General features: G+C 37.3%; 1 protein-coding gene across 21 annotated transcripts in view; it reads right to left on the bottom strand.

The window, feature by feature from the left end:
• IQCM (IQ motif containing M) overlaps positions 1-26,793 on the bottom strand; it is a 674,133-nt gene that overhangs the window by 427,688 nt on the left and 219,652 nt on the right. The window lies entirely within an intron of this gene.

The raw sequence follows: 26,793 nt of genomic DNA, 5'->3' as shown, positions 1-26,793 counted from the left end.
TCTCAGAATGAAGCTTATATCACTGAATTCCAACCTAACAACTAGCATAGTAACATACCCTAAATAGACTAAAGTTAATTATTTTTACCTACACCAGTCATAATTCTTTCAAAACAACTTATAGAAGCCTGAGGTTTTTGCCTTTATATTCTCTGTCTTTCTCTTCCCTCAGGTTCCTCCTGAATTGTATCTCCTGTACTGGAATTCCTAAAGACCTCAAAGAAACTTTTGGTCGGCTTTGCAGCTTAAGTACTTTTCTGTTTGACAATACTCAGAGGAGTAGGATCATTGTACTTCCTCCAGCATCTTTTAGCACCCAGGAATACAGTTCCTACCGATCACTTCAGTGAACAAATATCCATACAAATCTATTACAGATGAGAATTTATTTATTTATTTATTTATTTATTTATTTATTTATGTGTTCCCTGTCTTATAAAAGAGATTCAAAATAGCTTACAAAAAATATAGTACATATGAAAAAAGGAAAATAACAAAGCCAGATTAAAGGGAAAATATAGATAGAGAGATAGTATCAAATATTTTCTGACATTTTTGTCACACAGATTTTGTTCTCCAATTCCTAGCTATCAAAATGTTTGAACTGAGTTATGTTCCACCAAAATTCATATATTGAAGTCCTAATTCGCAATGTGACAATATTTGGAAATAAGGTCTTTCAGGGGTAATTAAGGTTAAATGTGGTCATAAGGGTAAAGCCCTAATCCAATAGAACTGTCGGCCTTCTAAGAAGAGGAATAGATGGCCAGGGACACGTGTGCACAGAGAAACACCAAGAAGCAGCCATCTGTAAGCAAAGGAGAGAAGACTCAGGAGAAATCAACTCTGCCAGTATCTTGATCTTATCTAGTCTCTAGAAATGTGAGAAAATTAACTTCCATCATATAAGCTACCCACTCTGTGGTATTTTATTATGGCAGGCCTGGCAAACAACGAATACACAAAGTAATGAAGAAAACATGGTAGTTCTGACATTCACAATGTCTATAAGAGAAGCAAATTTAACTTCTGTGAAAAATTTCTTCCATGAGTTCTTCAAAAGAAGTGTAGTATGTTGTGATGATCAGTTTCAACAGCATCTCTTCAACAATTACATGAGAGTGTTTAATGTGGATTTTTTAAAGACAATTCTTCAATTATCTGTCAACATTGTAAAGAACAACCAGGAACATCATTCTATAAGACTTAAGAATAACTGGGCCATTCCCTCCCTGGTCATTCTGTGTGATCCAAAGGTTAAACTTATGCCTAGAGGCATTGATGAATTGCATATCTACTTTATAATCTGCCATGACAATTATTTTGCACAAAATATCTTTGGGAAAAAAATGGTCTCAGATAAGAGGAATTTGAGGAAATCTTGATAAATGAGTTAATGGATTTTGGATTGTTGGTTTTGTCTTCTCCCTCAGACTCTATAAGAAGTCAGGAACATAAAATGTCTTGGCTATTGTTATATGGTATGCTCATGATACCACAAGGAAATGCTCATTTTAGTTCTGGTTCTTAAGTTTCAAATATGTGTTTAACCACTATTTGACAACTAAAGCCAAAGAAGTTTCTTATATAAAATCTCTAAATCTATAAATGAAAAACATAAAGACAAGTGACAGTAAGTTGTGTTTGGATTGCAAAAACCCCTCAATATTAGGACATAAGAATGATTGTTTTAAATATTTTAAACAAATTATAAGTCTCCCTTTTAAAGTTAAACTCATTCTGTGTCATATTACTCTCTCAGATGCATCTGACTTATATATGTTAATTTTGTATTTGATGCCAATCATTTTTTAAGATCAAAGATTAACTTTTCTTCTATCATTATGTTAAAATGCAACAATCACCTTGAAAATTAGTTTGTAACCTCTCTCAACTATTTGTAACTTTTAGAATTCCCTGATGATGTTTTCATTTTCAAAGCAGGACATCATCTTCAAGAATAATACTGTAATTTTAAAAAAATTATGAGCAACATGTAGGTCATCATAAAACGTGAAGCAGGACCTACATATTCCAAATGTTGCCCTCAAGATGCTCCATGACACATATTCATGGCTACAAAAATACTAATGACTACAAAAATTAATTTTAACCAATATATTCCATACTTTGCACAAAACAATGTGCTTGGCTAAGAACACACTGTCCGTATGTGATACTATTATTTACACTTGCCAACTTGATTTTTTTTTAACTGCTTCCTTCTTGGCCAGACTAACTGAGTTGGCATGCTCTCCGTGATGAAGGGTGTCAAGTTTGAAGGCTGCTAAGTAAAACAGTCTCAGACAAACATTCTTGAGGATTTTCAGTACTAAGATAGTCTCTGATTTTTTTCCAGTTACCCTCTTGCAACTGCATGGCCTTAACAACCTCCATTGTGCCTCTCTCTTCCTATCCTTCTATCTCTTCCTATCAAAAACTGGTTTCTGTTTTGGATCTTTTCCGATTTGAGGGGGGGCAGTCTCCATTTTGCAAAATCAGCAGCAGTCCTATTTAAGAGGTCCTGTGGACTTTTGATAAGTATTAGTGTTCTACATATAGATATATTCAAATCTCAAGTCCATTCTGTCTTAATGTTTCAACTCCATTCTTTCTCAAAATCTTTCCTTTTCCACAGGTATGACCTGCTTCTTTAAACTATTTCAAGCTCTTTGTCTCTAGATGACCATGCATTTGGAGTGACACATTCTAAATTTTTTTTTTAATTTTATTTTTGAGAGAGACAAGGCACAAGTGAGCAAGGGGCAGAGAGAGAGGGAGAAAGAAAGAGAATCCCAAGTGCGGAGCCTGAAGCAGGGCTCAAACTCAGGAACCACCTAGATCATGACCTGAGCCGAGGTCAGATGCTTAACCACTGAGCCACTCAGGCACCCTACATTCTAAATACTTGATATAAGATGTAAGTCATTTACTAAACCCTCATGTCAAAATTTTTAAAACTTTTAACAACCTGTGTGTTATTTATTCCAAACCACTTCTCAGACTCCATTCCCCCACATATTTTCTCACATCCTACAATTTAACTGGTACCAAGATTAATTCCGATAATTTACACAATATTATTGCACCTCCAGCTTCTTTTCAGAAGCAGCTGTCTAATCCATCAATTCTTCTTTTCTTTCCAAATTTCATCTGGATTTTTTTTTCCTTTGGACAATTCTGCGAATTTCTCTCATACTATAATGATTAAATTTTTGATTAACCACAGATGAAATATGGAAGAAAATCTTTCGTTTTGTATATTAACTCTAAGACATATTTCTTTTTTTAATGTTTTTATTTATTTTTAAGAGAGACAGACAGAACATGAGCAGGGGAGGGGCAGAGAGAGAGAGGGAGACACAGAATCCAAGCAGGCTCCAGGTTCTGAGCTGTCAGCACAGAGCCTGATGCAGGGCTCAAACCCACAAACCATGAGATCATGACACAAGCTGAAGTCAGTTGCTTAACTGACTAAGCCACCCAGGCACTCCTCCTAAGACATATTTCTATATTACTAGTATTAGTGTGGAATTCTAGAATATTTTTACTATAAAAAGGTAATCTATAATTGGAATATTACACCTCCAATACTTACCCCAAATGTGGTTAAAGGGTATTTTCTAAATAGCAAGGAATTTTCATAGTTCTAAACAGTTATATGACCCTACCAGAAGTATATATAAACACACTATTAAAGGTAAAGTTAAAGGTTTGTTTAATAGTAGGTAATTGTGAAGATAAAATCATTAATAGCATATACATATAAAGTTACAATTACACATTAAAACATGTGAAATAAACTGAAAATCTTTTCCTGCCAGGCTTGACTATTAACACTTGTGTTTCTCCAGCAGAAGTCAGTCATGTCACTAGCACCTTCTGTGAAATAGCAGTAAGCTTCCTCCTTTATATTGCTACTGCTTCTTGTATAAGAAGCAATTTAAAGGGAGGAATGTCAATAGCTTGCACACATGCAGAACCAGAAGGCACCAAACACATCATTCTGGGATTTTTCACAAGTCAGTATCTTTGCATTATTAAATTTTAGAGCTTCCCCAAACACATAAAAACCACAGGAGGATTTTCAAGCCATATAACTGCCCCTAGGAACCTGTGATATGCCCAGGAAACCCATGGATATTCAAAATCTCCTCATGCAGCAAAAGCAGCATCCATTTTGGAAGATGTTCTTAGGTGTAGCATTTTCTTCACGGTTCTTAAGAAAAATAGAGGGATTCCAAAGGTAATGCTGGCCACTCAGTAATGGCGATGACCTCAAAAAGCCATTCAACTTTCAGATAAGGGAAGACGAAAGAAGGTCTTTAGCTCAGCAACACACAGGTTGTTTCTTTACTAGTCACTATATAAAGTTTCTTCAATCTCCAAGAGAAATCAAAACTATAGGAATTTATTCTTCTAAATGCAGGAATTGAAGTATAACATGAAAGATAATAAAAAGACTAATGAGAGGAGGGAGCTGGATGGAGAAGTTTACATTACAATACAAGTCCCTCTGAGGGTTGAAATATATTTGTAAAAGATATAGACCCAGAAAACTGCCGGAAGACTAGCAGAACAGACTCTCTGGAGCCAAGCGTAGACAAGAGGCCCATGGAAGAGGGTAGGAAGGGTTGTGAGGTGGTGCACACTACATGGACTGGTGGGAGTGAGCCAGGGCAGAAGGGGCAGCCTGCCTGGCAAGTCAGAAGCCCCAAAGTCTGGCTTGCAAAAGCTGAGGGGCCAGACTCCGTGAGTTCTGACAGCCAGCAGGACTTAACATCTGGAATGTTAAAGGTCAACAGCTCAGCTCAGAGAGCAGGGAGGGTGAGAGGACGTCGGGAGGGAGAGGTGTTGAGCCCTGGAAGAAAGAGTTCAGCTTGGCAGGGCAACAAAGGCACTGGCAATCACCATCTCCCTCTCCCTACCCCCAGCAAAATCCCAAGGGGAACCAGTTCTTGTCACCAAACTTGCTTGCACAGTGCAAACACCCAATGCTGTGCTTCTGTGGATCCACCCCTCCGATGGGTCTGCCTCCCTCCTGGTGCTCCAGGGCCCCCACTGCAGGGGACCACCTGCAGCAAAGCAAGCTAAGCCTACCCCTCCCATCCCTGTGTACCTTGCAGATCCACCCTGGCTAATACACCAGATCCCATCAAAGCTGCACCACAAGTCTCGAAGTGTGCAAATCGCCAAGACAAGGGCCACACAACTCCACAGTGAGTCCTGCCCTGGGTGAGGGGAAGATAAGGTACATACCAGTCTGGCTGCAGTCCCAGTGGTGGGCTGGGGACAGACATCAGATGTGACTGCGGCCCCACCCACCAACACAAGTTACTTCAGACAGCACAGGGGAAGCGCCCTGCAGTTCTGCACCACCTGAGGGAATACCCAAAATGATGAAACGGAAGAATTCTCCTCAAAAGAAACTGGAGGAAGTAGCGACAGCTAACGAACTGATCAAAAACGATTTAAGTAATATAATGGAACAAAAATTTAGAATAATAGTCATAAATTAATTGCTGGGCTTGAAAAAAGTATAGAGAATCTATTGCGACAGAGATCAAGGGACTAAGAAATAGTCACGAGGAGCTAAAAAATGCTATAAATGAGGTGCAAAATAAAATGGAGGCGACCACAGCACGGATTGAAGAGGCAGAGGAGAGAATAGGTGAATTAGAAGATAAAATTATGGAAAAAGAGGAAGATGAGAAAAAAAGAGATAAAAAAATCCAAGAGTATGGGGGGAGATATGAGAACTAAGTGATGCAATCAAATGGAACAATATCCATATAATAGAAATTCCTGAAGAGGAAGAGAGAGAGAGAGGGACTAAAGGCGTACTTGAACAAATCATAGCTGAGAATTTCCCTGATCTGGGGAAGGAAAATGGCATTGAAATCCAAGAGGCATAGAGAACTACCTTCAGATGTAACTTGCATTGATCTTCTGCATGACATATCATAGTGAAACTGGCAAAATGCAAGGATAAAGAGAAAATTCTGAAAGCAGCTAGAGATAAACAGGTTCTAACCTACAAAGGGAGACCTTTAAGACTAGTGCAGACCTATCTACTGAAACTTGGCAGGCCAGAAAGGAATGCCAGGAATACTTCAATGTGATGAACAACAACAACAAAAAAAATATGCAGCCAAGAACCCTTTATCCAGCAAGTCTGTCATCCAGAATAGAAGGACAGATAAAGGTCTTCCCAAACACACAAAAACTGAGGGAATTAATAACCATTAAACCAGCCCTACAAGAGGTCCTAAGGGGGATTCTGTGGGTGAAATGTTGCAAGGACCACAAAGTACCAGAGACATCACTACAAGCATGAAACCTACAAACATCACAATGACTCTGAACCCATATCCTTCAATAATAACACTGAATGTAAATGGACTAAATGCTCCAACCAAAAGAAATAGGGTATCAGAATAGATAAAAAAAAAAAAAAGCAAGACCCATCTATTTGCTGTCTACACAAGACTCATTTTAGACCTGAGGACACCTTCAGATTGAAAGTGATGGGATGGAGAAGTATCTATCATGTTACTGTAAGTCAAAAGAAAGCTGGAGTAGCCATACTTATATCAGACAAACTAGACTTCAAGTTAAAGACCGTAACAAGAGATGAAGAAGGGAATTTTATAATAATTACAGGGACTATCCATCAGAAGAGCTAACAATTACAAATGTCTACGTGCTTAATATGGGAGCCCCCAAAAATATAAAACCAAGAGTTGGCTTTTTGAAAAAATAAGCAAAATTGAGAAGCCAATCTTCTCAAAAAGAAAAGGGAGAGGACCCAAATAGATAAAATCATGAATGAAAATGGAATTATTACAACCAATCCCTCAGAAATATAAGCAATTATCAGGGAATACTATGAACAATTATATGCCAACAAACTGGACAACCTGGAAGAAATGGACAAATTCCGAAGCACCCACACACTTCCAAAACTCAAACAGGAAGAAATAGAAAACTTGAACAGACCCATAAGCAGCAAAGAAATGGAATCGGTTATCAAAAATCTCCCAACAAATAAGAGTCCAGGACCAGATGGCTTCCCAGGGGAGTTCTACCAGATGTTTAAAGCAGAGATAATACCTATCCTTCTCAAGCTGTTCCAAAAAATAGAAATGGAAGGAAAACTTCCAGACTCATTCTATGAAGCCACCATTACTTTGATTCCTAAACCAGACAGAGACCCAGTAAAAAAAGAGAACTACAGGCCAATATCCCTGATGACTATGGGTGCAAAAATTCTCAACAAGATACTAGCAAATCGAATTCAACAGCATATAAGAATTATTCACTATGATCAAGTGGGATTCATTCCTGGGCTGCAGGGCTGGTTCAACATTCGCAAATCAATCAACGTGATACATCAGATTTATAAAAGAAAAGATAAGAACCATATGGTCCTGTCAATTGATGCAGAAAAAGCATTTGACGAAATTCAGCATCCTTTCTTAATAAAAACCCTCGAGAACGTCGGGATAGAAGGAACATACTTAAACATTATAGAAACCATTTATGTAAACCCCACAGGTAATATCATCCTCAATGGGGAAAAACTAAGAGCTTTCCCCCTAAGATCGGGAACACAACAGCAATGTCCACTTTCACCGCCGTTGTTTAACATAGTGTTGGAAATTCTAGCATCAGCAATCAGACAACAAAAGGAAATCAAAGGCATCAAAATTGGCAAAGATGAAGTCAAGTTTTCACTTTTTGCAGATGACATGATAGTGTACATGGAAAACCCAATAGACTCCACCAAAAGTCTGCTAGAACTGATACATGAATTCAGCAAAGTCTCAAGATACAAAATCAATGTACAGAAATCAGTTGCATTCTTATACACCAACAATGAAGCAACAGAAAGACAAATAAAGAAACTGATCCCATTCACAGTTGCACCAAGAAGCATAAAATACCTAGGAATAAACCTAACCAAAGATGTAAAACATCTGTATGCTGAAAACTATAGAAAGCTTATGAAGGAAATTGAAGAAGATACAAAGAAATGGAAAAACTTTCCGTGCTCATGGATTGGAAGAATAAATATTGTCAAAATGTCAATATTTCCCCAAGCTATCTACACTTGCAGTGTAATCCCAATCAAAATTGCACCAACATTCTTCTTGAAGCTGGAACAAACAATACTAAAATTTTTAGAGAACCACAAAAGACTCTGAATAGCTAAAGTAATATTGAATAAAAAAACCAAAGTGGGAGGCATCACAATCTCAGACTGTAGCCTTTGCTACAAAGCTGTAATCATCAAGACAGTATAGTATTGGCACAAAAACAGACACATAGAGCAATGGAATAGAATAGAGACTCCAGAATTGGACCCACAAAAGTATGGCCAACTAATCTTTGACAAAGCAGGAAAGAGTATCCAAGGAAAAAGACAGTCTCTTTAACAAATGGTGCTGGGAGAGCTGGACAGCAACATGGAGAAGAATGAAACTAGACCACTTTCTCACACCATTCACAAATTAAACTCAAAATGGATAAAGGACCTGAATGTGAGACAGGAAACCATCACACCCTAGAGGAGAAAGCAGGAAAATACCTCTCTGACCTCAGCCACAGCAATTTCTTACTTGACACATACCCAAAGGCAAAAGAATTAAAAGCAAAAATGAACTATTGGGACTTCATGAAGATAAAAACCTTCTGCACTGCAAAGGAAACAATCAACAAAACTAAAAGGCAACCAACAGAATGGGAATGACATATCAAACAAAGGGCTAGTATCCAAAATCTATAAAGAATTCACCAAACTCCATACCCGAAAGACAAATAATTCAGTGCAGAAATGGGCAGAAAACATGAATAGACACTTCTCTAAAGAAGACATCTGGATGGCCAACAGGCACATGAAAAGATGCTCAACGTTGCTCCTCGTCAGGGAAATACAAATCAAAACCACACTCAGATACCACCTCACGCCAGTCAGAGTGGCCAAAATGAACAAATCAGGAGACTATAGATGCTGGAGAGAATGTGGAGAAATGGGAACCCTCTTGCACTGTTGGTGGGAATGCAAACCGGTGCAGCTGCTCTGGAAAACAGTGTGGAGGTTCCTCAAAAAATTAAAAATAGATCTACCCTATGACCCTGCAATAGCACTGTTAGGAATTTACCTAAGAGATACAGGAGTGTTGATGCATAGGGGCATTTGTACCCCAATTTTTACAGCAGTACTTTCAACAATAGCCAAATTATGGAAGGAGCCTTAATGTCCATCAACTGATGAATGGATAAAGAAAATGTGGTTTATATACACAATGGAATACTACCTGGCAATGAGAAAGAATGAAATATGGCCTTTTGTAGCAATGTGGATGGAACTGGAGAGTGTTATGCTAAGTGAAATAAGTCATACAGAGAAAGACAGATACCATATATTTTCACTCTTATGTGGATCCTGAGAAACTTAACAGAAGACCATGGGGGAGGGGAAAGAAAAAAAAAGAGGTTAGAGAGGGAGGGAGCCAAAACATAAGGGATTTAAAAACTGAGAACAAACTGAGGGTTGATGGGGGGTGTGAGGGAGGGAAGGGTGGGTGATGGGTACTGAGGAGGGCACCTGTTGGGATGAGTACTGGGTGTTGTATGGAAACCAATATGACAACAAATTTCATATTAAAAAAAGATATAATAGGGCCGTTGTTTCTAGAGATATGTTCATAATAACAAATCACAACATAATACTCTAATAAATTCTAAAAACAAAAAATAAGATTTTAAATACATGGCTGAGTTGTTGGGAAATTAATAGAAATTCTTTCTGGTCAAAAATAACAAGAAATGTTGAATTTACTATTGTATTAGATCTGGAGCTCATCTTTATCTTGAGGATAGCATAGCAATTCCTGACAACCTAGAGTCTGGATTCTAATGAGCTACATGCCTTGCAGTTGGAAGACACAACTGAAGCCAGAGAATGAAAGAATGTCAGAGTTGAGAACCTCCCTCCAAAAACCTGAGTATTAGAAGTAGGATATCCTTAGAGTATAAACGAGTATTTAAAATTTCCCTATAAATGGGGTACCTGTGTGGCTCACTCAGTTGAGTATCTGACTAAGGCTCAGGTCATGATCTTACAGTTCATGTGTTCAAGCCCTCCTGTCAGGCTTTGTGCTGACAACTCAGAGCCTGGAGCCTGCTTTGGATTCTGTGTCTCCCTCTCTCTCACTCCTCCCCCCACTCGCTCACTCTCTCTCTCTCTCTCTAAAATAAATAAACATTTAAAAAATTTAAATAATAAATAAATAAAATTTCCCTATAAAGAGAAAGAAAGAGAAAGAAATACGATAAGACCACATCTGTGTCATGATCTTGGCCCTGTGTGGCTCTAGGCTCCAGAACACTCCCCCCCAAAAAATGAAAAGCAAAAGTTTAGAATAAAGTGGTCTCAGGTTGGTAGAGCTCTAAAACACCTGGTAAAATCAAGTATCAATCATTTTTTAAAGACTGCAATTTAAACTCAGGTTTCAAAGTATTCTTACAATAAAATACCAAGAAAAATGATTTCAAAATCAGAAAAGTCATTAAACATAAGAAAACAAGCAATCAAGGAGTCAGAAAAACAACAAAATACATATTCAGAACCTCAAAGATGGTAGTACTATAATTAAGATATATCGAACATAAAGTAAGGTTTTACTTCTACATGTATAGAGAAGATTAAAGGAAGCAAAAATTTTCAAAATTGACTAAGCTGACTTGGAAAATAACAAGTAGACATTCTAAAAGTTAAAAATAATAATTACTAAAATCAGAAACTTAATAAAAAGATAACCAATAATCTAAAAGAGAAATCAAAGGGGGGGGGGAAGAAGACCAGTAAGAGACAGAAATGGCAAATATGAAAAATAAACAAGGCAAAAAATGAAACTGAGTGAAAGAAGAAAGAGAAGAATAGAAGGCAGAAAGCATTTGAAGAGATCATGGCAGAGATTTTTTTTTTCAGAATGCTGAAAGACAGTGATTTTAATATTTAGGGAGCCAAACAAAAACCAAGCAGAATAAATGAAAACAAAATCACACTTACATATCACGAAATAAAACAGCAGAGTAAAAATAAGAAGTTCTTAGAAGTAGACAAAGACAGAGGAACATTACTTAGAAGGGAAGATAAGTGGAAAAACATCTGATTTTTCAACAGCAACAGCAGCATCCAGAAAACAACAGCAGCATCCACAAAACAGAGGAATGATAACATCAAAATTCTGAGAATGTGTGGTTGAGGAGGAGTAAGAAACATACTGTAAACTGAAGTCTTCTGCAAACTGACCCTTATTAAAAGGTACATCTGAAGGATGTAGTTCAAGAAGAAAAATCATCTGTAGGTCTGAGATACTGGATATAATGGCAAGTACAAAAAAAGTTAAGCATGTAGGTAAACCTAAGCAGTGGAGTATAAAATAAAATAATTGTGTCTAATTTGTGAGGTTAGAAAAGACAGAAGAAAAGTTCTGGGGAAGATAACAGAGTAGGAGAGCCCTCTGCTCACCCCATCTCACATTTACAACTAGATATCATCCATATTCAAGTCAATAAACTGGAGAGTGATCTGAAGACTGGCAGAACAAACTCCACAACTAAATGTAGAGAAGAAACTGCATCTGAAAAGTTAGGAAACTCAGAAAGGTGAAGGAGGCTGTCCGTGGGAAGGAGGGAGCTGCAGGCATGGAGTGGGCAAGGAAAGGGGCCCTTGCACCAGGGAGCTCACACAGGGAAGACTAATCCTCATAAATTTGGCTTTGAAAACCAGAAGGGCTAAATTCTGTGAGTTTGTAAAACCAGTGGGACTTGGAGCTTTGGCTTTAAAAGCCTGCTGAATCATACTGGACAAGCAGGGAGGGCTGGTGATAACTTGGTCATTGCCCTTTAAAGAGACAGCAGTCTGAGCAGAGAGGCAACATAAAAACAGCATTCACACAATGCCGGGGGGAAAAGGGGAGACAGATCTGCTCATACTGATTTCAGACAATGTTGGCGGTGGGGGGTTTCTCTAAAAATGAGGGAGCTGGGAGCACCATTGTCTTCCCCAGCCCCCCAACACAAACACAGAGCCACCTTCATGAGGCAGGGCTACACACACACTTACTACCTAACCTGCTAGCAGTGCTCCACCACCACAAGTTCTCCTGAGGACTTGCACACTCCAAGCCTGCTATTTCAGTCCCGGGCTCAGCACAGATTTTGTTAAAGCCATGCACCCTGCCCAGCTGCCCAGGGCACAGCTGTTGCAGCGCCCTCCAGTCCAGCCACAGAGCAGCACTCCAATCACTGTGCAGAGCCCAGCCATGTGCATCCTGAGCTACCGTGGTGTGCTAGGCCCAGCTACACCTAGCGATGTCATGTGCCATGCCCAGCCTCATGCCCTTGGCTGCCCTAGTGCATAGTCTCCAGCTCCCACAGTACTTTGGGGGATCAGGCATAGGACTACTGGCCTAACACATATTTTGCTACCACCACTGCCATACTCCCATATTTCCTGATGGGCATACTCCCTCAGAACTGGCCTCCCTGGGATCCACTAACACCACAGAAACCAGGTACAGCTCAGAACAGGCCAAGCCAATGCAAAAGACTCCACTGAAAAGAAAAGTGATTCAGACACAACAGCAGGGCATAAGCAACATATAGAGGATACTGTCTTGAGGTGCCAGGTTCTAGTAAACAGGGGAAACTTCACTGCAGGGCAATCCAGGACCCCTTCTTCATAAAATTACTACTTTCAAGAACAGAAGACACAGTTAACTTTCTTAACACATGGAAACAGTCACAGAGAGGCAGACAAAAGGAGGAGACAGAGAAATTTATTCCAAATGAAAGAACAGGTAAGGCCAGAGATCTAAGCAAAACAGATATAAGTAACATGCCTGATAACGAATTTAAAGCGATGATCATAAGGACACTCACTAGACTTGAGAAAAGAGTGGAAGATATTAGTAAGACCCTTACCACAGAAAGATAAGGAATAACATAGCAGATAAAGGGCTCAATAAATGAAATGAGAAACACACTTGGTAGAATGATCAGCAGGATGGAAAAAGCAGAGGAATAAATTAGTGACATAGAAGACAACATAATGGAAAGTAATCAAGCTGTACAAAAGACAGAAAAAAGAATTACACAAAACAAGAATAGATTTAAAGGAGTCAGTGACTCCATCAAATATAAGATTCATATTACAGGAATCCCAGAAGAAGGAGAGAGAGAAAGGGAAGCAGAAAATTAATTTTAAGAAATAATAGCTGAAAACTTTCCTAATCTGGAGAAGGAAACAGATATCCAGTTCCAGAAGGCACAGAGAACTCCCATCAAAATCAACAAAAGCAGGTCAACACCAAAACATATTGCAATTAGGTTAGCAAAATATAGTGATAAAGAGGAAATTTTAAAAGCTGCAAGACAAAATAAGACAGTAAGTTACAAGAGAAAACCTGTAAGGCTAGCAGGAGATTTCTCAACAGAAACTTGGCAAGCCAGAGGGAGTGGCATGAAATTTTCAAAGTGCTGAATGGGAAAAAAAAATCTGCAGCCAAGAAATACTCTATCCAGCAAGGCTATCATTCAGAATAGAAGGAGAGATAAAGTGCTTCCCAGAAAAACAAAAACTAAAAGAGTCTGTGTCCACTAAACCAGCCCTGTGGGAAATATTAAAGGGGACTCTTTGAATGGAAAGGAGAGACCAAAATGATACTATGAAAGTAGTAAACACAAAAGCAGTAAAAATGAATTTTTCTGTAAAAAATCAATCAAGGAACTCACACAAAAAAAGGATATGAAATATAATAACATATACCTAAAACATGGGGAGGAGAGGAGAAAAGAATGGGTTCAAACTTAAATGACCATCAACTTAATATAGACTGCTATATACAGAAGATGTTATATACAAACCTAATGGTAACAATACATCAAAAACCACTAATAAGCATGCAAAGAATAAAGAAAAAAGAAAACAAATATACCACTAAAGAAAACCAGCAAAACATGAAAGAAAAACAAGAAAGCATCAAAAAAGTCTTCAGAAACAACCACAAAACACGTAATAAAATGACAATAAATGCATATCTATCAACAATTACTCTGAATGTGAATTGGCTAAGTTCTTCAATCAAAAGACATAGGGTCACAGAATGGATGAGAAAAAAAAAAAACAAAAAAACAAAAAAACAAGACCCATCGGTATGCGACTTACAAGAGACTCATTTTAGACCTAATGACATCTGCAGGTTAAAAGTGAGGGGAAGGAGAAACATCTATCATACAAATGTAAACCAAAGAAGGTCAGAGCAACAATACTTACAACAGAAAAAATAGACTTTAAAAAAACAGTGTAACACAAGACAAAGAACGACACTATATGATAATAAAGACGACAATCTAACAAGACGGTATAACAACTGTAAATATTTATGCACCCAACATAGAAGCACCCAAATACATAAAACATTTAGTAATAAAAATAAGGGAACTAATCAATAATAATACAATAATAGCAGGAGACTTTAACAGCCCACTTACATCAATGGACAGATCATTCGAACAGAAAATACACAAGGAAACAATGGCTTTGAATGACTCACTGCAACAGATGTATTTAACAGATATATTCAGAATACTCCATCCTAAAACAGCAGAACACACATTCTTTTCAAGTGCACATGAAACATTCTCCAGAGTACAGCACATTTAGCCCATAAAACCAGCCTCAATGAAATCAAGATCTGAGTCATACCATGCATTTTTCTGACCACATTGCTATGAAACGAGAAGTCAACTACAAGAAAAAAATCTGAAAAGACCACAAATACATGGAGGTTAAATAATATGCTGCTAAACAATGAATGGGTCAGCCAGGAAATCAAAGAAGAAATAAAAAGTACATGGAAACAAATGAAAATGAAAACACAATAGTCCAAAACCTTTAGTATAGAGCAAAAGTGGTTTTAAGTAGGAAGTTTATATAGCAATACAGGCCTATCTCAAGAAACAAGAAAAATCTCAAATAAACAACCTGACCTTACACCTAAAAATAGCTAGAAAGGAATAATAAGCAAAATCTAAAACTAGCAGAAGGAAGGAAATAATAGACTAGATCTGAAATAAGTGATGTAGAAACTAAAAAACAAAACCATAGAAGGCATCAATAAAACCAGGAGCTGGTTTTTTTTTTTGAAAAATAAATAAATAAAATTGATCAATTTCTAGCCATAATTATCAAGAAAAAAAGAGAAAAGACTCAAATAAATAAACTCACAAATGAGAGAGGAGAAATAACAACCAACGCCACAGAAACAGAAACAGTTGTATGAGATTATTATGAAAAACTATATGCCAACAAATTGGACAAACTAGAGGAAATGGATAAATTCCTAGAAACATAAACTATCAAAACTGAAACAGGAAAAAAATTTAAAATGTAAGCAAACCAATAACCAGCAAAGAAATGGAATCAGTAATCAAAAAACTCCCAACAAACAAGTTTAGAATCAGATGGCTTCACAGACAAATTCTACCAAACATTTAATGAATAGTTAATATCTATTCTTCTCAAATATTCCAAAAAAAAATAGAAAAAGAAGGAAAACTTTCAAATTCATTCTATGAGGCCAGCATTATCCTGATACCAAAAACCATATAAAGACACTATTCAGAAAGAGAAATACAGGCCAATATGATCTGATGAACATAGATGCAAAAATCTTCAATAAAACACAAGCAAACTGAATTCAATAATCCATCAAAAAAATCATTCACCACAATCAAGTGGAATTTACCCCTGGATTGCAAGGGTGGTTCAATATTTGCAAATCAATCAATGTGATATATCACATCAATAAGAGAAAGGATAAGAACCATATGATCATTTCAATAGACACAGAAAAGGCATTTGACAAAGTTCAATATCCACTCATAATAAAAACCCTCAAAAAAGTAGGTTTAGAGGGAACATACCTCAACATAATAAAGGTCATACATGAAAAATCCACAGCTGACATCATACTCAATTGGGAAAAACTGACAGCTTTTTTCAGTTCCTTGTCAGGAACAAGATACGACTTCTTCCTACTTCTATTCAACATAGTGCTGGAAGTCCTGGCCACAGCAATCAGACAACAAAACAAAAATAGCAATCAGACAACAAAAATAAAAAAGGCATCCAAAATGGTGAGGAAGTAAAATTTTACTATTTGCAGATGATAAGATCCTATATATGGAAAACCCAAAGCACTCCACCAAAAAACTGCTAGAATTGATACCTGAATTCAATAAAGTCAGAAGGTACAAAATCAATGCACAGAAATCTGCATTTCTATACACCAATAACGAAACGGCAGAAAGAGGAATTCTAAAAAATATTCCCCATTTACAACTGCACCAAAACCAGTAAGATACCTAGGAATAAACCTAACCAAACGGGTGAAAGACCTGTACTCTGACAACTGAAACACTGATGAAAGAACTTGAAGAAGACACAGAAATGGAAAGGCATTCCATGCTCATGGATCAGAAGAACAAATATTGTTAAAATGTCTATACAACTTAAAGCAATCTACACATTCAATGCAATCCCTATAAAAACACCAATGGCATTTTTCACAGAACTTGAACAAACAATTCTCTAATTTGTATGCAACAACAAAAGATCCTGTTCTTGAAAAAGAAGAGCAAACCTGGATACATAACAATTCCAGGCTTCAAGTTATATAATGTAGCTATAGTAATCAAAACAATACAGTACTGCCATAAAAAAAAAAAAAGAGACATACAGATCAATGTAACAGAATAGAAAACCCAGAAAATAAATTCACAACTATATGATCAATTAAACTGCAACAAAACAGGAAAAATATCCAGTGGGAAAAGGACAGTCTCTTCAACAAATGGTACTGGGAAAACTGTATAGTAATATGCAAAAAAAAGAAACTGGACCACTTTATCACACCACGTACAAGAATAAATTCAAAATGGATGAAAGACCTAAATGTGAAAAAATAAATGTGAAAAAATAAAAATCCTAGAAGAGAACACAGGCAGTAACCTCTTTGACACTGGCCATAGCAACTTTTTTTTTAGAAAGGTCTCCTGAGACAAGGGAAACAAAAGCAAAAATAAACTATTGGGACTACATCAAAACAAAAAGCTTTTGTGCAACAAAAAATCAACAAAGTAAAAGGCAACCTACAGAATGGGAGAAGATATTTCCAAATGATATATCCAAAAAAGGGTTAGTATCCAAAATATATAAATAAATTATAAAACTCAACACCCAAAAAACAAATAATCCAATTAAAAAATGGTCAGAAGAGATGAACAGACATTTCTCCAAAGAAAACATCCATTTGGTCCCAGACACATGAAAAGATGTTCATCATCACTTACCATCAGATAAATGCAAATCAAAACTACAAAAAGATATCACTTCACACCTGTCAGTATCGCTAAAATCAACAACACAAGAAACAACAGGTATTGGCAAGGATGCGGAGAAAAAGGACCCCTTGTGCATTGATGGTGGGAATGCAAACTGGTGCAGCCACTGTGGAAAACAGTATGGAGGTTCCTCACAAAGTTAAAAATAGAACTACTCTATGATCCAGCAATCACACCACTGGGTATTTACCCAAAGAATAAAAACACTTGAGGCACCTGGGTGGCTCAGTGGGTTGAACTTCCAACTCCTGATTTTGGCTCGGATCACAATCTCACAGTTCATAGGTTTAAGCCCTGGGTCACGTTCTGCACTGACAGTTGGAGCCCGCTTGGGATTCTCTCTTCCTGTCTCTCTGCCCCTCCCACCTTCTCTCTCTGTCAAAAATAAATAAATGAACACTTTTAAAAATACTAATTCAAAGGGATACATGTACCCCTATGTTTATAGCAACATTATTTACAGTAGCCAAGATATGGAAGCAGCCCAAGTGTGCACCGCTAGATGAATGTATAAAGAAGATGAGGTATACACACACACACACACACACACACACACACAATGGAATACTATTCAGCCATAAAAAAGAAAGTCCTGTCATTTGCAACAACATGGATGGAGCTAGATAGTATTATGCTAAGTGAAATAAGTCAGGTCAGAGAACGACAAATACCATATGATTCCACTCATATGTGGAATTTAAGAAACAAAACAAATGAGCAAAGGGAAAAAGAGAGAGAGACAGAGAGACAGAGAGAAAAACCAAGAAACAGAGTCTTAATTACAGAAAACAAACTGACAGTCACCAGAGGGGAGGTGGGGAGGTGGTTGGGTTAAATAGGTGATGGGGATTAAGGAGTTAGTGCACTTGTTATGATGAGCACTGGGTGATGTATGGAATTGTTATATCACTATACTGTACAACTGAAACTAATACAACACTGTTTGTTAACTAACTGGACTTAAAATAAAAACTTAAAAAATAAGAGACAACCAAACTTTAGTAGTTAAGGAAATCTAAGATTTCTGTATGAATTGGGAAGAGGGTAAAGATACTTAAAGTTAAATTTATATATTACCATCTATAGGTTAACTACTTACAAAAGTAAAAACAAGAATACGAATGCCAAACTAGTATAAGGAAAACTATTACAATGCCAAGCTTGGAATAGGAAAAATGGAACAAGAGGGAAAAATATGTCAATCAATTTCCAAAAAGACAGCAAAGGAATTGAAAAAAGGGGAAAAAAATTGAAAGAATAGAAAGCACAAAATAGAAGGAGTAGAATTGCATCTAAATCCATTTTTAAAAATACAACAGTATGACATTTACAAAGAAGAAATAATGGTGGCCTAGAAATATGTGAAAAATTCTCAGCCTTATTTGTCATTAGGAAAATGCAAATTAAAATCACAAAGAAATATTTCATGCCCGCCAAATTGGCAAAGGTTAAAATTTTGACATGTTAAGTATTGCCAAGTATATGAAGCAATGGGGACTCTCGTAAGCTGCTGCTGGGAGTGGAACAGTGTTTGTTAGTGCCTGGTAGAACTAAACATATGCCCACTGGCCAGCACAGCCATTCGACCAGAGGCAATCAATTATGCACGTAGTCAATAATCAGTTATTGAGCTCCCACTGTCCAGGCCCTGCCCAGCTGCCTCAAGCCTGAAGGGATCAATATCCCAGCATCTATATAACCCATTCTTGATGCAGCAAGATGCACGTTCATACTGATAGTAGGAATTCTTGCCCTAGAGAAATTCTTGCACCTTTACTTCAGAAGACATGTAAGGGGCGCCTGGGTGGCGCAGTCGGTTAATCGTCCGACTTCAGCCAGGTCACGATCTCGCGGTCCGGGAGTTCGAGCCCCGCGTCAGGCTCTGGGCTGATGGCTCAGAGCCTGGAGCCTGTTTCCGATTCTGTGTCTCCCTCTCTCTCTGCCCCTCCCCCGTTCATGCTCTGTCTCTCTCTGTCCCAAAAATTAAAAAATGTTGAAAAAAAAATTTTTTTAATAAAATAAAAAAAAGAAGACATGTAAAAGACTGTAGAAGAATTGTTCATAATAGGAAATAGCTAAAAAAAAGGGGGGTGCAAATATCTCTCAGCAACAAAAAGAATAATTAAGCTGTAGTGTAATCATCCAGTGGGATGCTGTGCATCAATGAAAATGAATAAAACACGGGGGCACACATCAACATTTATGAAGATCGATGGATCTCAAAAATACACAGTGTGGAGCAAAAAGAGAGGCAAGACATTATGATCCCATATACATAATGTTAAAAACAAGCAATAGTAAACAAAATCCTGATTAGAGATATGTGTATATGTGCTAAAATTCTAAACAAAAGCAAGGGAATGATGAATATAAAGTTAAGGAGATTGGTTTCTTCAGGATATGAAAGTAAAGAAAAGACACACAACTCTATTATGTTTTGTAAGTATTTGTTTTAGTATTATTCTTTAAGATACACAGAAATACACAGATATGTATAATGTGCTGTTGTGCATAAGTAACATATGAGACAGAAGAAATTGCTTTAAATAACAGGGTAGAAAAATTCCTTGAACTTATGACAAGCACCCCTTGAGAAAGAGAAGAATGAAGAGACCTTGGCAATCCACAGGTTTCTCAGGTATACCACAACTTCCTAGGACATGACATAACTCCAAATATCTCCTGTGGTTTGCGTGTATTGGAAATTCTAAAATTCAAGAATGCCAAAGGATAGGACAGCTGCTGCCAGGTCTGAGTTATTTCTGAAGTCTTAAACTGTATGAATCTGTAAATACATGTGACTGGTTGTTTTTATAAGCTAGAATTAAAAGGAAAAATTCAGGAAATGAGTCTCCACTTTACAATTTGGGGGCATTTTAATATGTTTGTGTTTACACTGATGTTACAGTTGGTGTTTAAATAGATACAAGGTGCTTATTTGATTTTGAAAATGTTTCTCCCTTAGGATTGAAACTAACATCCCAGGCAGTTAATTTATTACTAAACAAATCAGTTACAAACTGAACAGTATTTTAAAATATTGAATTCAACCCTTTCATTTGTGATTCTGTTTGAGATTTATTGGAATGTGGAACCACTGTAAATACAAGTTTGGGGGCGTCTGGATGGCTCAGCTGGTTAAGTGACGGACTTGGGCTCAGGTCATGATCTCACGGTTGGTAGGCCTGAGGCCCCGCGTGGGGCTCTCTGCTGACAACTGACAACTGGGAGCCTGGAGCCTCCTTCCGATTCTGTCTCCCTTTCTCTCTGCCCCTCCCCCATTCATGCTCTGTGTGTGTTTCTCTCTCTCTCAAAAATAAATAAACATTTGAAAACAAGTTAAAAAAAATGTGAGTTTGGTTATCATGAGATTTATATACTTTGTGGTAGATATGGAAGTACATCACAGAACTAATAAATTGTTTAACTAATAATTAGAACCTATTATGTGCTTATGTACATTTTCTTCAATCTTCACCAAGGCTGCACAAAAGATATTTTAATTCCCACTTTTCCTAATGAAGTTGAGACATTTAATATTTTTACCCAGATGACACAAGTAGGAGGTGGCTTGGATTCAGATTCAATATACTACTGTATTCAAAAGGTGAAATTGGTAATTAAGCAGATTTTTAATCACTGCAAACAGAACATAGTGAACAAAGACAGTATCGGAGGTTGTTAGGTTTTTAATTGATTGACACTCAGCAATTTTGTTTTCCACTTTTATTTCTTTTAGAAAAGATGTCATGATTTTGTAGGGAGTCAGTAGGACTTAATCATAGTGGGATTTAGGTCATTGAGGTCAAAGTTTGTCCCCGCCCCCAAACTACAACTTGACTATCACTCCTTATTTGGAGAACTTTTACAGAAAATTACATAAAACAGTTCTTCTCAAACTTGAACGTGCTCATAAATCACTAATACCTGATTCCTAGAGACTCAGGGTGTACTTGGATGGATATATCAGCTTATTGAAATTGCCCAGATTAGTCCATTTGGGTGAAAGCTCTAATTATAAAAATATCTGGCATATTTTCCGCGGCCAATTTTGACATTCACTGTAGTTCCATTTCATTATTTGACAATGAGTTTCTTATAGCTCTGATTGGTTATAATCTCACTCCTCAACTTTCACAAGAAAATGCATTCCTGCCCCACCATGTGACTCTAAATTCAACACAGAATAGCTGCACTTCAGGTATTGGTCAAGAAAAAAAAAAATACTTCATATATACTGTGACTACTTATCAATGCTCACTTAACAGGCAGAATACCATGGGGAATGATCTAAAACAGCATTTCTAAAACTTCAATATGTTTATAAATCACTATGGATCATGTTCAAATGCAGATTCTGGTTCACCAGAGTTGGGGTGGGGTCCTGAGATTGTACATTTGTACCAAGATGATAACGGTGCTATTGAGTCATGGAGGAGAAAGGGCCTAATGAATATTCCCCTGCTCCTCAAGATACCCTAAATCTACCTCTGATTTAAACTAGCCCTGCAGAGACCTGGATACTATGTTACCTAGTAACCTAGCTTACCTGGAGGGTCTTCTAATGAGTGTTGGAAGAGATTGAAAAAAGAAAAAGAGAAACCAACAAGAGAACTGCCTGACAAAATGAGAATAGCCACTGATTCCAGAGAAGAGAAATGGAGGGAAAGGCTATTTCAGAACAAAGAATCAACGATTGTTCAACTCCTTTTGGTCAATACAGAAAAAAATAATAATAATTACAACAAGATTGATGCAACAACTTTAAATAGGTTTTTTTTTCTTTTCCCTCCTCCTAATAATATTATTATGGCTGTATTTTTCACCGCCTAGGGAACTTGGGTCTCTTTTGTGTTCCTTTTAGAGAAAATTTCAAACAACCTATTATTCATTTTGAGCAAATATTTTCCAAGGTCTAATTTATGACATTATACTACTCTAAGCACCAGGGCTGCCTCAGTGATCTTAAAAGTCCTCACCCCTGTGGGGCCTACATTTTAGAGAAAAAGGCCAGGAATAAACCAATAAAGAGATACACAATACACTGTCAGGTCAGAGTACCTCGTATGATGAATATAAAGGCAGTGGTACTCTTTTGGTGGAGTGCAGCAGAGGACTCTCACAGGAAGATGCATCTATCAGTAAGAGGTAATCATATCTGCCTAATTCTGCCAAGAGGAATCATACAAACATGGGCATTCCAGGATATCTTGGACCAAGAATCAAGAACAATGAATATATGATCATGCTATTTTCCTTAATAGTATGCGTGTGTTTTCATGTAAGTGTGTGTATATGTCTGCCCTCATCTCTTTCTCTTCCCTGTCTACCTTCATCTACTACTACTAGAGGTCTATGATGAGACTCAGAAATCCAAAAGGCTTTGAAAACCAACAAATTTGGTGTAACTCACATGTTACTCACATGGAAGAAAACTTAACCCACTAGATCTTTGGTGGCAAAACCTGATGTGAACCAACTTAAAAGACCTATAGAGTGGCCTCTCTCACCCACTTAATGAGAACATTTATATGCTTTACTGCAAAACATTAATATGTTTTGAATACCGGATTCATCGCAGATCTATTTATCTTCTTTCCTCTCTAAAGTTTGAAATTTTCTGAGTTCCTCAGTATATCTGGCCCCAAGAGTTTTGAAAAAGGATTATGGATCTGTACAACCACTACAGGGTACAACTATTAACTACTGTTGCTGTGTGTGCTACACAACTGTGTCTTTGAGTAGTTCTGCATTTGTTATTCCAAATCATTCCACCTCACTAGCTGAAGCCTGAAGAGAAAGCTTTGCACCAAAACTATCTACTGTTTAATAAATACACTTGACTTTTCTAAACATTTTTTTTCTGATCATTTAAAAAAGGAAATTACAGCATGCTAACTCAATGCAATATTAACAGCCGTGGCAATATCCAAATCCTGGATACTAGCTAGCAATTTGTAGGTCTACTCTCACTTTCTACGTCTACTTACTATTGAAGTTTTCATTCATATTCAACATCCATGTCTGGTGCCTTTTATTTGATGAAAACAAGCTAATTAGTGTTGAACTTTCCCTAGTTCATAAATTTATTCCTAAGAACATTAAAAAGAAGTCAAGTGAGACATGTTCAGTAACAGATGTTTGCCTTTTTTGGCTGCCTTTTTACAGTTTGTTCTCTTTCATTACTTTTTAAGAAATTTAGTTAATGTTCCTTTTACAAGAGAACAAGCATACCTAGCTTCCCAGCAGATTGGAGGCGGGGGGGATTCCCCAGGGCAGGCACAGTCTGTTCATTCCCATAACCTAATATCTGCCCAAATGCTCTCTGCACTCAACTTTCATTCTTTCATCCAGGTTTTGGTAACAATCACGCTGCAGCTTAAAAAAGAATGCATACATTGACTGGAAACCATAAAGCTAGAACTAATATGGGCACTAACACTAACACACATGGGTCTACTGTCCCTCAAATATCTTTCCTGCATGGGAATATCTCAAAATAAAGGATCAATATAATTGAAATACTGGTTCAATCTTTTGGCTTCCACAATAAAGATTGTGAAATGGTTTCCAGAAGTAATCCAATTTAATAATAAATGAGAAATATAGATAAATATTTTTCTCCATAAAATTAAACTGATCCAAAAATACAAACTTAAAATTATCTGATTATTTTCCTAACCCTCCACTTTTGAAAATTGTTTAGTCTGGGTCAGACTGTGACGCGGTTTAAGTGGTAGTATACTGGAAATCTAAGTAACATTGCAATCCAAAGCTTGCACTCAACAAGAGTGCTTTCTTTTAATACTTTGTGAAAATAATTGAATGTAAGTTTCGACCAATTTATTGCGACTACTCCTCTTGACCTATTCATTGCTAAAGGAATTTTGCATGGAGTATCTCCATTATTTTTCCCAATAAATTATCTTAACTAGGACAACAGTAGGAATTTTTATCTAAAAGGAAAGATTCAATAAAATAAAATAAATGATGGTTATAAAAACATACTTCAGGCCAAGATAATACCACTGCAAAGCACCGTAACTATTGAAATGTAGGCTTTTAACTGCAACTGTGTAAATTTAAAATGTCCATCTATATACATATATATCTAAGTAAATATCTACTTCATTCTATCATAAAGATTAAAACCTTTATAGATTAATAATTGTCAGGGACCAAGAGGATGAATAAATGGAAGAATGCCAATGGGTATGGGTTTTTTTGGGGGGGCTGATGAAAATGTTCTGAAGTACGTAGTGTTATGGTTATATAACTTTGTGAACATACTACAAAACACTGAATTGTATACATTGAAGTCTCTGAGTTATATCTCAATAAATCTTTTATTTTAAAAAGGTTAAAAACTTACTATTTCACAGAAAAAATACGCATTTCAAAATTAAAATGTGAAGGCTAAAGATAACATACATTAGGCATCACTACTCTTTGTAGTACGACAAAAACAAATGAATAAAAAAGTACACAGATAAGAGCAACTACTGGAATGCTATTCAAAATATCAAAAAATCACGGTCACTTAGCTGTTAACTCAGTGCCTAAATTAATCCTAAGCCTACTGCAGGATTTTCAAAGAGTAACTTTATTTCTATCCAAAAATGACAATAAATACTTAGGAAATCATTTGAACAAATAGAAAATTTTAATTTAGTAGTTGTGATTATTTGTGCTAATTCTTACAAATATCAAAATCAAATCAGATGACTTTTTTTTTTTTGAGTCAAATGTAGCCCACCAAGGGGGAAAACCATGAGCATGAAAATAATTAAAACACCTCCTCAATTGTTTTGGAGAAGGGAAGGAAAGGCTCAGAGAGAAGAAATTGGAGTGGGGGAAAAGACAGTAAGTAAAGATGCTTTACATATTAAAACTTAATTAACTATTTTTTATTATGTAATAAACTCCTTCAAGTGAATGCCCACAATCTTCTGAGAGTACAATTTGGTAAAGAATTACAAAAAGACATCTAAATTTCCACGTTAAAAAAAAATATCTCTTTAGATTCTTAAAACTTTCTTTTACTAAAATTGCTCAAGAAAATTCTCCAGAGAAAACTAATCAGATAGTTCACGTTAAAATATAGTCAATTCGTTCTATGGTCAAAATGAACCTGATACAGAGTAAAAGCAGTACCACCTTAAAAACCTGGTGGTGGAGTAGGAGGACCCTAGGCTCATCTTGGGTCCCTGGAACACAACTAGATAACTATCAAATCATCCTAAATACCCCAAAAGTTGGCCTGAAGTCTTAACAGAACAAACTACACAACTAAAGGAAGATAAGAGGCCACATCAAAGAAGGTAGGGAGAAAAGGTTCGTGGCTGCTGTGGTGGGGAGGGAGTCGTGGTCACAAAGAAGGGTGAAAGAGAGGAGCATACAGGGGAATGCACAAGGGAAATGTTTCTCAAAGCCATTGGTTTGGAACACAAGAGGGGCTGAATTTTGTGAGTTCTTGCAACCAGCAGGGCTTAACGACTGGAGTTTTAAAGGTCAGCAGACCCCGGTGGCTGGGACAGAGACTGGAGGGCACTGCACTGCTCCTGGAGAGAAGGCAGGCAAACAATCTGGGGGCAGACATCATGGAAACAGTGATCTGAAAAATATCTGGGGCACACAGGAGAGAGATTATTCACTCTTCTAGAAGCCCTTCCCTGAGAGGCAGCATTTAAGGAGATGCCTCTCCAGGAACAAAGGAGCCAGCTGGGGCCATTTACTTCCCCTACCCCTCAGCATAAACAGAACCACTTGAGGGAAGCAGCTCAGCATGAACATTAGCTGCCTAACTTGCTTACATCAAGGCCCAACCCCTAGCGCTAAGGTAGGACTACCCTTCTCAGTCAAGCTTGCCTCAGCCCCTGTGTGATAGGCCCCTCCCCCAGAAGACTAGAACAGGCCCTACCCACACCACATCTTCTGACCAAAGAGTTCTACAGGGCCTCAGTTCTGGTGGAGCTGATGTCAGGCCTCATTTCACAAGCATACCTAGTTAAAGCTTGCCACATTCAGGCCAGAGACCAAACACTTCCCACAGCAGGCAAGGAGCACCTCTGCAGACAACTAACCTGAAGGATAGAGTAGCCAGAACACAACAGCCAGTACAGCAGGCACAGCACACACTTGAGATACTCCCTGAAGTGCCAGACCCTGAGCACTATATGACCCCTTCTTCATAAAGTAAAGCCATTACTTTCACAGGCAGGAGACATAGCTGGCTGTTCTAAAACAGAGAAGAAGGCAGAAATTTAGACAAAATGCCAAAAAGGAGGAATTTATCCCATATGAAAGAACAAGATA

The sequence above is a fragment of the Felis catus genome, chromosome B1 (assembly GCF_018350175.1).
Source record: "Felis catus isolate Fca126 chromosome B1, F.catus_Fca126_mat1.0, whole genome shotgun sequence".
Classification (NCBI taxonomy): Eukaryota; Metazoa; Chordata; class Mammalia; order Carnivora; family Felidae; genus Felis; species Felis catus.
Note: the sequence above shows the minus strand (reverse complement) of the source record. Positions and strands in the feature narration are given on the sequence as shown.